Raw genomic sequence first — 13074 nt, 5'->3', positions numbered from 1 at the left:
TATCCTTAGGAGCCATATCCTAATAGTGTAAAGCCAACATATGAAAGCTCTGATCATTATAAATGGCCTTTTCCCAGCATAAATGTATAATGTTTTGCTTCATGACATGAAAATAGTCTGTCATTAAATTTTAATATATATTTTTTCTGAAGAAGAACATCAACATGGGGAACCACTCCCAGGGAGAAGTTTTGGAGGCACAATAATTAAAAGATAGAACAAAATCAGTGATTAGAAGGCTAATGGCATATTTTTAAACAGCATGTTCTTGATACTTTTCAAAATTATCTGTGGCTAAAATTGCGAGGGGGTGACTACCAGTGTTAATTTTGTTATTACTATTCCAAGAATGACAGGCTGGTAGTCTATTCCCAGATGGAGATGCTCACCATATGCAAGCAGAAAATCCCTAGACTACTTTGAGAAATATGTAATGCTATTTTAAAAGTTTTATTCGGAGAATATTATTCTAGTGGCACAGAATGGGAGCTCTCGATGTATGGAAAACATACAGAGAGGGGCAAATGTAAAGATGCTGTTTGGATGAATATAATTTCCCTTGTTCATTTCCAGTAAGAACGGTGGAAATTAGGGATTCTCAAGACTACATTACATTCCTAAGACATTTGTGTTAACCCCCCCCCCCCAAAAAAAGCAAAGTAAAATACATGATTTTAAAGTATTGAAGGTTTCATGCAGTTTTCAAACTATTTTAAATCTATTCTACAGTGACTATCAAAGATTGATGGAGCTTGCTCATAATAGGATTTTTTCTAATTATGTTTGATACATTAAGTGTTGCTTAGCAGTGTATTATTACTTGTATTCAATGAAGCAATTAGCATTTATTTTTCATTTCAAGTGAATTTTCCTAAAAGTGTTTTGTAATATTTTTCAAAATTAATTCACCACCAGGGGGCAAAGAACTATTTCTCCGGAGGGAACGTTTTTATATTGGTTTTATAGATGCGTGACCCTTTCAAGGTCCTTTTCTACTTCACAGTAATTGCAGAAGTGATTAAAAACAAAAATACATCAGAGGGACATCTTTACCATTTTTGCCAACTTTGAGTGCTCTAATGTTAAGATAATGTTGGGAGAGAGAACAAGCTGGAAGACCAGAAGAGGTGCTACAAGATGGCTGTGATGTAACAAACAACTCAGCATTGTACACACTATCATAACACTTATCACAGGATCATTCCATTTCAGCTGATTTTAATGCCCTGCTCAATTCTGTCAGCACTGTTTTGTTTCTGTTGCTTGGTCCTTCTTATTTGTTACTTTGCCAGAGATGAGCTGATGTTAGGAATAATTTAAAATAGAATTTGATTTTGCAAATGAAAAAAACGTTTAAAATCACCTGGAATTTTTCTGTGAAGATCATACAATTCCATTTGTCAGTACATAACACTAATTTCCCGTTTATTAATGTGGTAGGTATGTATGTTAGTGACATTTCCTAAGGGGCCCTCCCAAGAAAGGAGCTAGCACCATAAAATATTGGAGAAAATAAAGAGAACCAGGTAAATCCAAAACTAAAACCACCATAAAATAAACTAGTACGACCATGCATAGAGAGTCTGTGCAACCAGCAGCACAACATGCCAGCAGTGTAACAGAAGAGCCTGTTACAGCAAACTCATGTAGGAATTAATCATGGACAGCATTTGGTTTGTGGGATATCTTCTCAATAAAATGATTGAGTCCATTTGGAGAGGAAACTGAAAGCTGTGATGGATGAACATAAAATACACTATTTACTCAAAACTGCTGTTTCCTTACTATAGGGGTTTTTTAGATGGTAGATTGCTGTCCTGTTCAAAATTGAAGATAATGCTTTGAAATTTGCTCAGGATGTTTAAAATATTTTCTTCATAAAATAAAGTTAAATTTCAAGTTAAGATAGTTTTCACACTTCAGGATTGCATTAACAAAATAGTCATACTTTGATCACACAGTGCAAAACCAGCAGAACTAACTAAATATAGGAAGACCATTAATATGATGCGTGTGTACAAGTGTCTTTCTAAGAAAGATTCTATTAAAATTCTTCAAATTCTCCTTTAAATTTAGCAGTGAACTTAATTGTGACTGAAAAAAAAATCCATTGAGTTCTCATCCACAAAATTCCCATATATACAGATACAGAAAAGTAATTCCTAGGAAGACCAGTCTGGATTGAAAAATCACAGCTATACAGCAGAAAAAGTGCATTGGTAGAAACCAATATAAAGAAATGAGGTTTGATTATTCCATGGTTATATTCACCCAAGGGCAGCTTTGAAATCCTGCCCACAGCTACAAATGCAAACACATATCTGCTAAAATAAGGCATTATAATGTCTGGTACAACTTTTCTTAAATTTGTATCACGTCAAGTAAAGATATATTTACTTCATGATTCACTCGCTTTTATTAAATTAAAAGTTCAGTGTTAAACATGCCACAGCATCTTGCTGGTGGTGGATTATATTTGTGATTTCTTCAAAACACATAAATGGCCAAAATCCTTCCTCTGCCTGCAGAGTTGTGATTTCCATTTGCTCTCAAGGAATACATTTCAGAAAATAGAGCCGGGCATGTTACTCTTATTACCAAACATTATTTTCAGAAAAACAAATTACCGTCCAAAGCACTTTCTTCGCCAAATTCTACAAAGTAATTTCTCATAAAATCCCATTAGCCAATACAATTTCTCTAGTAAGTAGTATTTAACAGAGCTTTAACAGCTCTCACCCCCATGGGGATTTTGTTGTCCTTGTTGTGACTAGATTTTGCTGTGGTATGAGTTTTATTCACGACATCACAGACTAAAACAATAGAAAAGTAAAAGTAAAGATTTCTCATACCAAGAACCTGTCATTGAAGATAAAAGGTGCTCTAAATGTGGAGAACCCAGATGGTCCAGATCTGATGAGAAGTGGCTCATTTCTGGAGTTCTCTTGAAGCAACACATTTTTAGATAAAGCAGGACTGCTGTTAATAGACATTTACAATCTCCTTAAACATTATTTTTTACTTAAAATTTTTGACTCTTAAATTCTAAAACCTACATTACTGAGCTTCTCTCACTGTTTACTTTTTTTCAGAATCACTGCAGTCATGTAAAAATATTTCATGTTCTGTCTGTGCCCTTAAATCACTTTTTCTTCCTCCACTATTTGCATTCTTTCTCATCTCCCCTGTATCTACTGTATTGTGCTAGCAAATAAATATTAAATATATTGTACTCATTTAGGTCTTAACTAGGCATTCAACTCACATAACAAATACTTCTGTGGGCAAATATTAGACAAGGAATATGTAATATAGAGTGTTATTTAGCAAAATATATTTAATGAATTCTATCAAGTGAGAGGTATAAATATTGACTTCTCCTTCATGTGGCATGTACAGGAAGAAATCATTTAGTGGATGCTCTTGGTACGTATTTCTGGTCACTGGTAGGATGAGGAGGTGGCTTGCAGAGCACAGAGTAGGGACCTACACAATGGTATTATCTGGATCCACTGTTATGTAAGTAGTACTAATGAGTTACGCCTTCAACACAAAGTATCAAAAAGTTACAAGACAAAAAGCCCCTATTAAGCATCTCACCAATGGTATGGCAATCCTCCCAACATCAAATCTATGAAAACTGGGAAAAGCAACCAACCTTAAAAGCTGTGCTAATGGAGGTGGTTAAATTACAGATCCACTAATTTGTTTCCCTTGTGTTGCAGAGGCCAAGCAAATACTCTCTCCTTTCTTGAACCATAATGCAAGCTTCAAAACTCTCTTCTATCCTGCAAATAAAAAGGAATTTGATGTCCCTTGCACGCCTGTAGGATATCTTTGAATATAAATATTAATGTCAAAGAACAACCCACTTGTCCTTATTCCACTTATCCCTGATTTGCATTTATAGTCAAATTATATTTTTAATCTTTTTTTTTGTTGCAAAATATTTTTTAAAATTGTGGAATTTTAATCAGTGCTAGATCCAAGTGTCTACAGGCCAGCCAAGGGCTCCATTATATCACTTAAGCACCATTTAAGCTGAATCAGTGATTTATTCTTGCAGCACTTTAGAGGAAAGGGCAGAAGGAATTCTCCCTGCAGGACCAACTTGCATCACATGTCAGTGACAGATCATTTATGCCATCAAGCATCACTGACTGCAGTCCTGTGGAGCCCAGGGCTGGAGATGGTCAGGGTAAAGCAGGAGGGTCCAGCTGGCAGCAGTGCATGTGCACAGTGTCCCAGCTGGCAGCAGTGCATGCGCACACTGTCCCAGCTGCCAGCAGTGCATGGGCACAGTGTCCCAGCTGCCAGCAGTGCATGTGCACAGTGTCCCAGCTGGCAGCAGTGCATGGGCAGTGTCCCAGCTGGCAGCAGTGCATGGGCACTCTGTCCCAGCTGGCAGCAGTGCATGGGCACTCTGTCCCAGCTGCCAGCAGTGCATGGGCACAGTGTCCCAGCTGGCAGCAGTGCATGGGCACAGTGTCCCAGCTGGCAGCAGTGCATGGGCAGTGTCCCAGCTGCCAGCAGTGCATGGGCACTCTGTCCCAGCTGGCAGCAGTGTATGGGCACTCTGTCCCAGCTGCCAGCAGTGCATGTGCAGTGTCCCAGCTGCCAGCAGTGCATGGGCACTCTGTCCCAGCTGGCAGCAGTGCATGGGCACTCTGTCCCAGCTGCCAGCAGTGCATGTGCAGTGTCCCAGCTGCCAGCAGTGCATGTGCACACTGTCCCAGCTGGCAGCAGTGCATGGGCACAGTGTCCCAGCTGGCAGCAGTGCATGTGCACAGTGTCTCAGCTGCCAGCAGTGCATGGGCACTCTGTCCCAGCTGCCAGCAGTGCATGGGCACAGTGTCCCAGCTGCCAGCAGTGCATGTGCAGTGTCCCAGCTGCCAGCAGTGCATGGGCACTCTGTCCCAGCTGCCAGCACTGCATGTGCAACTGTCCCAGCTGGCAGCAGTGCATGTGCAGTGTCCCAGCTGGCAGCAGTGCATGTGCAGTGTCCCAGCTGCCAGCAGTGCATGTGCACAGTGTCCCAGCTGGCAGCAGTGCATGTGCACACTGTCCCAGCTGGCAGCAGTGCATGTGCACAGTGTCCCAGCTGGCAGCAGTGCATGTGCACACTGTCCCAGCTGGCAGCAGTGCATGGGCACAGTGTCCCAGCTGGCAGCAGTGCATGTGCAACTGTCCCAGCTGGCAGCAGTGCATGTGCACAGTGTCCCAGCTGGCAGCAGTGCATGGGCACAGTGTCCCAGCTGGCAGCAGTGCATGGGCACAGTGTCCCAGCTGCCAGCAGTGCATGGGCACTCTGTCCCAGCTGCCAGCAGTGCATGGGCACAGTGTCCCAGCTGGCAGCAGTGCATGGGCAGTGTCCCAGCTGCCAGTAGTGCATGGGCACTCTGTCCCAGCTGGCAGCAGTGTATGGGCACTCTGTCCCAGCTGCCAGCAGTGCATGTGCAGTGTCCCAGCTGCCAGCAGTGCATGGGCACTCTGTCCCAGCTGGCAGCAGTGCATGGGCACTCTGTCCCAGCTGCCAGCAGTGCATGTGCAGTGTCCCAGCTGCCAGCAGTGCATGTGCACACTGTCCCAGCTGGCAGCAGTGCATGGGCACAGTGTCCCAGCTGGCAGCAGTGCATGTGCACAGTGTCTCAGCTGCCAGCAGTGCATGGGCACTCTGTCCCAGCTGCCAGCAGTGCATGGGCACAGTGTCCCAGCTGCCAGCAGTGCATGTGCAGTGTCCCAGCTGCCAGCAGTGCATGGGCACTCTGTCCCAGCTGCCAGCAGTGCATGTGCAACTGTCCCAGCTGGCAGCAGTGCATGTGCAGTGTCCCAGCTGCCAGCAGTGCATGTGCAACTGTCCCAGCTGGCAGCAGTGCATGTGCACAGTGTCCCAGCTGGCAGCAGTGCATGTGCACACTGTCCCAGCTGGCAGCAGTGCATGTGCACAGTGTCCCAGCTGGCAGCAGTGCATGTGCACACTGTCCCAGCTGGCAGCAGTGCATGTGCACAGTGTCCCAGCTGGCAGCAGTGCATGTGCAACTGTCCCAGCTGGCAGCAGTGCATGTGCACAGTGTCCCAGCTGGCAGCAGTGCATGGGCACAGTGTCCCAGCTGCCAGCAGTGCATGGGCACTCTGTCCCAGCTGCCAGCAGTGCATGGGCACAGTGTCCCAGCTGGCAGCAGTGCATGGGCACTCTGTCCCAGCTGGCAGCAGTGCATGGGCACTCTGTGCAGGCACAGCAAATCAAACACACAGCAGGAGAAGCCAGAAACTGAGCTGCTGTGCTTGGGCTGGTTGTACATGGCCATCATACAAGATGCAGAACTTTTATGCTGGATGCTCCATGTTCCAAGGGATGTCCTCTGGCTGAGGAAAGGCATGATACCGGCCCTTCCCTGCACTGTGTGGTGTGAGATTTGTCTGCAGGGAGCTCCTGAGAGCACAGGAGCTGCCATTCTGCTCTCCTTCAGCCTTAGAAACCACCAGCAGCTCCCTGCAGCCATGCAGCCCCTTCCTGCTGCTTTGTCCAGCCCTCTCCCACTCCCACCCACACCAGACTCTCTGTGCTCCCCTGCTGCTGCTCCAGCCTCTGCTCCAGCATCCCTGCCAGCCTCAGCCTTGGAGAAGGAACGTGGGCGTATCTGTCCTGCTCTGGCACATGCACCTGCAGAGCAACACCCAGAGCTGGAGCCCCTCCTGCCTGCTCCTGTTATGTGCCACAGCCACTCCTGCTGACTTCTCCAGGAGAAAAAAAACCAAACTGATTTAGACCATGCAGCTTGGGAACAAGTGCTAGGTAACTTTCCAAAGGCTAGTCATAATGGATGAGTTCTAGCCAAGAGTCATACATTCCAACTTTCCCCACTTTCCTTTGGCAAGTTACCTTTTTCTTTAAAGGACTTTGGGGCAAACTCAGCCTATTCTGTCAGCAGATCCAATGAGAATGGATCAAGTACTCTGGACATCAAAACCAAGCCAAAACGGGTCAGTGGAGCAGAAGGTGCATCTGTGATCATCTGCCCTCTGGAGACCTGACAGGCAATGAAGAGCCCTCTGGATGCTGTAGCTGCTGGCAGGAAAAGGAAGAAACCAGTCCTTTTATTTTTCTGAAATTTAACATTGAAGGATGCAGTACACAAAAGGTAAAGAAGATTAGGTTTTCTGTTTAAAAAGATTAAATGTGGGGGTTTCTCACCTCTGTTTTGATTTTGAATAATTTTTACTTTCCCCTTTGGGTACATATGTGGTTGTTAATGTAGTCTGGTTTCCCAGGAGCATTATAAATGTAACCTAGGCCTTTCTGCAATTACAAGCAAGTGAACTTGCCACAGCTGTGTGCCATGTTCAGGCCCGGTAGCAAACTCTGCCCCCACTCTTCACACTACTTTTCCTGTTCCCACTGGGCACAGGACTAAAATTCACCAAAATGACAGTACCTCCATAACTACAGTACTTCCTGCAGTGCCAAAATCCAATCATCTCTGCAGTCATTTTAAAGTACAGGAATATTGAAAAAAAAACCAATCCAGAAAGAGGCACAAGTGCAGCAATAGGTCCCTCCTGAGCAGGAATTTCTGTGTGTCTTCATAGAAAATGTTAAATACTGTTGTAATCAGAAACCTACTGCTGTTGTTACTCCATAGCTCACTGTTGAAGATAACAGCCTGTTAATTTACATTAAAAACATATTTGTCTTATGGAAATGAATATTCAGTGAACATTAACAACAGTGAGTATAGGACAACACCATATACAGACACACCAAATCCTCCATAATAAGGACTGTACAAAATAGCAATGGCAATCAAAGTCACTGTAAAATGGTGGCCATGATGCTGTTCTGACTATTGTTTAATTATGCCTCAGTTATTGTGTGGTTGATTCTATCACTCTTTTACCCATATTTTTGAAGGCTGTCTCCTGAAACTGCATCCCACTCCAGAAAATCCTGGATACACCATCAATCCACATGCCTGTTAATAGAGTGATCTCAGCCTAAAAGGAAGGGAATCAGACTGGTCAGTTTAAATGTCTAAATTGCCTTTAGCCATCAGCTCTCTCAGCCAGAGAGCTGTAATTACCATGAAACACCCAGGGAGGCACTTACCATTGCTGCTTTCTTTTTGTACTAGTCTGTTGCATTTGGAGTTATGACAGATTATACTACAGTTACCATAAAGTAGTATTTCCCAAGTGAAAAGACTCTTCACAAACTATTGTCTTTCTTTCTGTTTTCAGTTTTGCCAGTAAGAGACAAAAACATTTGTTAGAAGGAGAAAGAAGCAGTATAAAGATTTATTTTGGAAAGAAGATTCTGTAGCTGTGGAATAAGCAAATTGGATCTTACTGTTTTCTGGTTACATTTTGCCTTTTCACAGTAAGTAAAACAAAATGGTGGTTTCTCAGTTATTATGATTTTAGAAATACAGTATTTAATTAAATCTTTTTATAGTAATGTTTTTTACCTGCGCTCTTTGTGTTTCTTGTAGATCTGAGGCTTGCCAAGTTTCACTCAATTAGAAAGAGATCAGTCATTCCAGAACTGAAAGCAGTTTTCTGGAATATCTCCATGAAAAACAACATTGAATAACTTAACTAGATGTAAGAACTTCTAAATAGTAAGGCATTACAAGCCAATTTTTAATCTAGGTCTTTTATAAATATACCATTTCATTCCTTCCTCATTTAACTTCAGAGACAGTCTTAAATACATAACACCTCTGAACATTAAATAACACTCACAGTAAAAGGCACTTTAAGAAGAATTTTGGTCTGAATTAGCTTTTCCTACACTCAGTCAGTGCTGAGCACCTGATGGAGTAAAACATGTGGATCTTTCCCCAGCATGAGTTTCTCTTTAGTTATCATAATGATTTATGGTACCTCTGAGTCCTGATTTGGAGCTCATAGAGAGTAAAGGATATCTTAGAGAAACCAGTAAAAACTGCACTATGCATCTGACTTTCCAGAAAAAACCTAGAGAACTGAGCAAAGCAGAACAACTTTTTTCTATTTCTGAGAAGATTAAAAAGTGGCCTAAAACATCCTGGGCTCAGATGCACCAGATTAGACCAATAGCCTATGTGCAGGTGAGAAAGAGCAAGACAGCTGTTCCACAGCACTAAATAAATGAAGAGTTTTCTTCAGTTACAGAAAGGTAAAGCTGCAGAGGGATTGGTTTACTCTAAGAAATAAAAAAGGAGATGTGTGATGCTTTGTATGTATTAAACTGTAAATCCATAAAGAGATGCAATTGTGAAACAAAACTGAAGACTCTATAGAGAAGTCCACAAAATACAGTCAGTAGATTTGCAAGAAATCCCAGAGAAGACTGCACAAAGGCTTGAAATAAAATATAGACCCAAGCAGCCCCTGGGCAAATCCATTATATTTAATTTTATTTTGTATTGTAAAACAATTCTGCAAAAGTCTATGGATAACAGCTGGAGAAAGACAAAGAAGAGCTAGAAAGAATCAATTGTAGCAGAAATTTTGCAAGAGCAAAGACTGGATTATCACTTTGAAAAGACTACATATGATTTACATTTAGACACCATACACAAGCTATACTATATTTGAAGTCCCAGAAATACTTCTGAAATGAAATTCTAATTATATTGAGTACAAACAAGCAAAACTCATCTCATAGGAGTTGTGCTGTGGGGAATGTGAACTGCAAGCATAGGCAAGGCAAAATTTAGAAAATCTAATACTTGCAGTGGCCTCAAAAATGAAACACCGTGTCTTTTTTAGGACTGGAAATGTCAGAGACTAGATGATAATGCAAATTATGAAGAAAAACACAAGTCCAGAAAGCAAAAACATAAAGTGAAGGCAGAACATAATAAAATGGAATTGAGAAGTAACAGAGGAGAGGTAGCTTATCTGTATCCTTGTCTTTGAGATGTGGTTGAATGTCACTCATACCCAAACAGAGTTGTATCATTTATGTCTTGGAGCAAGAGACACAGTATCAAAGTTATGCCAGCCAGCTCCATCCTGGATCATATAGCCTGGAAACAGCTGATGGAAGTCACTCTCCCATCCAAGAGAGAATGCTGAGACTGCTTAGGAAGGTATTTAGGATGAATGTAAAGCACAAACTCTAAAAGATGCACATGCCTGTCTGTTAATAAAGGCTACCATCTCTTTTTACCCCCCTGACTGAAATAACTGTGAGGTTGATTTCACTGAGAAACGAAGAATGGAGAAAGATTTGGAAGGTGTACTACCAAATATATGAAAACCATCTCACCTGACAAGGAGGGCCAAGCCCTGATTGGAAAAAACTTAATGGAGTTTCAAGAGCATTCAGCAAATCCAAGTAGAAAATCCTTCACTTGTCAACATAATGTGGGCATGCCAATGAGGGCAATTTCAAACAAGCTGATCAAAACATCCTGTCCTATAAATCATCATCACACATCAGCACACTTGCTGCACATGCTGCTGGAATCTCCACTGGTGTTTATCAGGGTATCACTGAGCAGAATAAACAGGTAAACCATAATCCAGAGAGCCATTGCCTGCTGCTGGCTAAAGGCAAGCTCAGCACTAGGAGGCCGTGGCACTGAAACCAGCTCAGGTGTAGCAGAGAAATGGGAGAGTAGCCATGGAAGAATAACCACAGTGGTATATTGTCTGACCTACTGGATGACTGCAGTCATGAGGGAAACTTCTGTCAACAAATATTCCTCTAACTGACAAATCAAGAAGCTGTCTAACAAGTACTGTAGAGATGAATGAGCTCCAGAGCAGAAAGACTGATTCTTGCAGTGCATATTGAAGGCATAGGAGACAACCTCTGGCAGGTGGCACAGGATATTCACCAAGCTGATTCAGTGAGCATCTTTAAAAGACATAATTTATCATTATGTATCAAAGAAAGACCTGTAAATTAGTGACAGGCTGAGGGGACTTGGTCTACACAAGGAACAAGTAAATTTTAAGTCCATACAAAATCCCTCTGACCATGCTAGGTGGAGGAGTAAAGTCATAAAAACGCTCTCTCATCATTAAAATGAGTGAGACACTTTCAGTGGGCTTTTCTGTCTCAAAGAGCACTGAGGAATCAGAGCTGTTTCAAAAGGACAGATCAGTGTTAAAAAGATGTGATCTTTGCACTGTGCTTTTGCTTATGGAGTTGGGAGTTTCTCCAGAAATATCTAACAAAACATTGGAAAGCCTTCTTGCCTTCCAGGGAAGATAAGGAGCAGATTACAAGTCTGATTGAGTCTTCTGGTTTCTCTTCTGCAGTGAAAAGGAAGTTATAAGGTAAAGGTAAGTGCTGTTGAATCAATGATCAAGTCTCACAATAATATAAAGGAAAACCTCAGGACACAAACAGAAGCTATTTGAAGAAGGAGTCAGGATCCAAGACCTATCTATGAATGACCTGGAAGGAGCAGAGTACCACTGTGGATCTCAAAAATGTGAGAGGAACGGCTGTTCTGGAGGGTCTCATGACCTGCTGTTCCAAATCAAGAGGTCTCAGAAGACATGGCCTGAGCCAAAGGTGAAGACCCAACCTTTGTAGACCTACATCTGACCAACCACATCTTAAGGGCCAGCAGCCAAAAGCTTGTTTTGTCAAAAGCTTGTTTTGTCAAAAACTTGTTTCTTCTTTCTGGTTGTAGAAACATGAACCAGCCCAAGAGTTGTCGGCCAGTTCATTCTCTGGGCTGTTTGACTCTGTAGAACCTCTGGATTTGCTCATTGAGTGTTCTCAGAGATAACACCAGTGGTCCCCACACGGTCTGAATCCAACCTTGAACATCCTGCCAGGGATGTGCACTTCCTTACAGCATTTAAGACAACAGCAGCCACCAGAATTGGAAAAACAGGTTCCCCAGGGAAAAGTCCAGCAATCTAAGCCACGCAAAGGAGGCAGGTAACAGCTGATGAAATTTTGGCCAAAAAGAAGCTGAAAATTGCCCAAAGTTTATATCTACATGTATTTATATTTATATGGAATGAAATTGTCCATACTTCTATTATTTACATACAGATTCTGCCTACATATATATACATCCATGTGTGTATATATACATTCTATAGAGGAGCTGTTTTTATAAATAAATCTATTTGTACAGAACTTTCACAAGGATCTGGGGTCTTGATCCGAATCAGATGGACTACTAAGATGAGGCAACAAAATCCTTGGATGCTGAATGCCTGGAATGAGGGCAGGGCTGCCTGTAATTGTGCATCTCCCACCAGGATCATTTTGCTTCCTCATCAGTGCATGACAGTACAAAGACATACATAGACAGGTACTCAAAAAGGAAAGCCAAGTTCACAGCAAATTGACAAAACCATGGACACAATAGGATCATAAAAATACTCATAAAGTATGCCCAAGAGAAAGAAAGACTGCAGCCTGGTGCTGGAGGCCAAAATGCTGAACACAACCTTTTCACATTGTAATCCTCATTAGAAAATTGTATCAAAATTGTTAGTTCTTTATAAATATCAATAAGTATATTTAAGCAACCATGAGAACAGCATGTTATATCTATACAACAGCAAACAGAGGCTCACAAGGCATAGAGACAATGCTTGTGACACACAGACTTCAGTAGGGCGAGACATATCCACAGTTTCTGATGGAAAAGAAGGAGGAAAATTAATACGATACTAAATTTACAAATTCCAAAGCAGAAGAGACTATCAATAAACCAGAGGATGATCAGCTAATATGAGGAGATGATTATGCACAGAAGAACACGCAAAGTGTGAAACCATGTGGGTGCTCTCTCTCCAAGCACTCAAGTGCAGGCTCCTTAAGATGGAGACCAAGCTGGCATCGGCTGAGCACTGCTGAAATACATTTCCTTCTTTTAGAGTGGGGAAAGATGTTTGGATGGCTGGAACTTTAAAGCTTTCAGCCCCCTGCTTTCAATCCGTAAGTTAGGGTCACTAGTCACTAGATGCCTGGCAGAATGGGGGTATTTCTCTCACCCTTGCAGATTTCTCCCCCTCTCTGTGATACTTAACTTTCAGTAAGAACTAAATTCTTCTCTCTTTCACTAGCATGTAAGAATATGGATTAAGTTGCAAAATTTAATACACCAA

The sequence above is a fragment of the Melospiza georgiana genome, chromosome 1 (genome assembly GCF_028018845.1).
Source record: "Melospiza georgiana isolate bMelGeo1 chromosome 1, bMelGeo1.pri, whole genome shotgun sequence".
Lineage (NCBI taxonomy): Eukaryota > Metazoa > Chordata > Aves > Passeriformes > Passerellidae > Melospiza > Melospiza georgiana.
Note: the sequence above shows the minus strand (reverse complement) of the source record.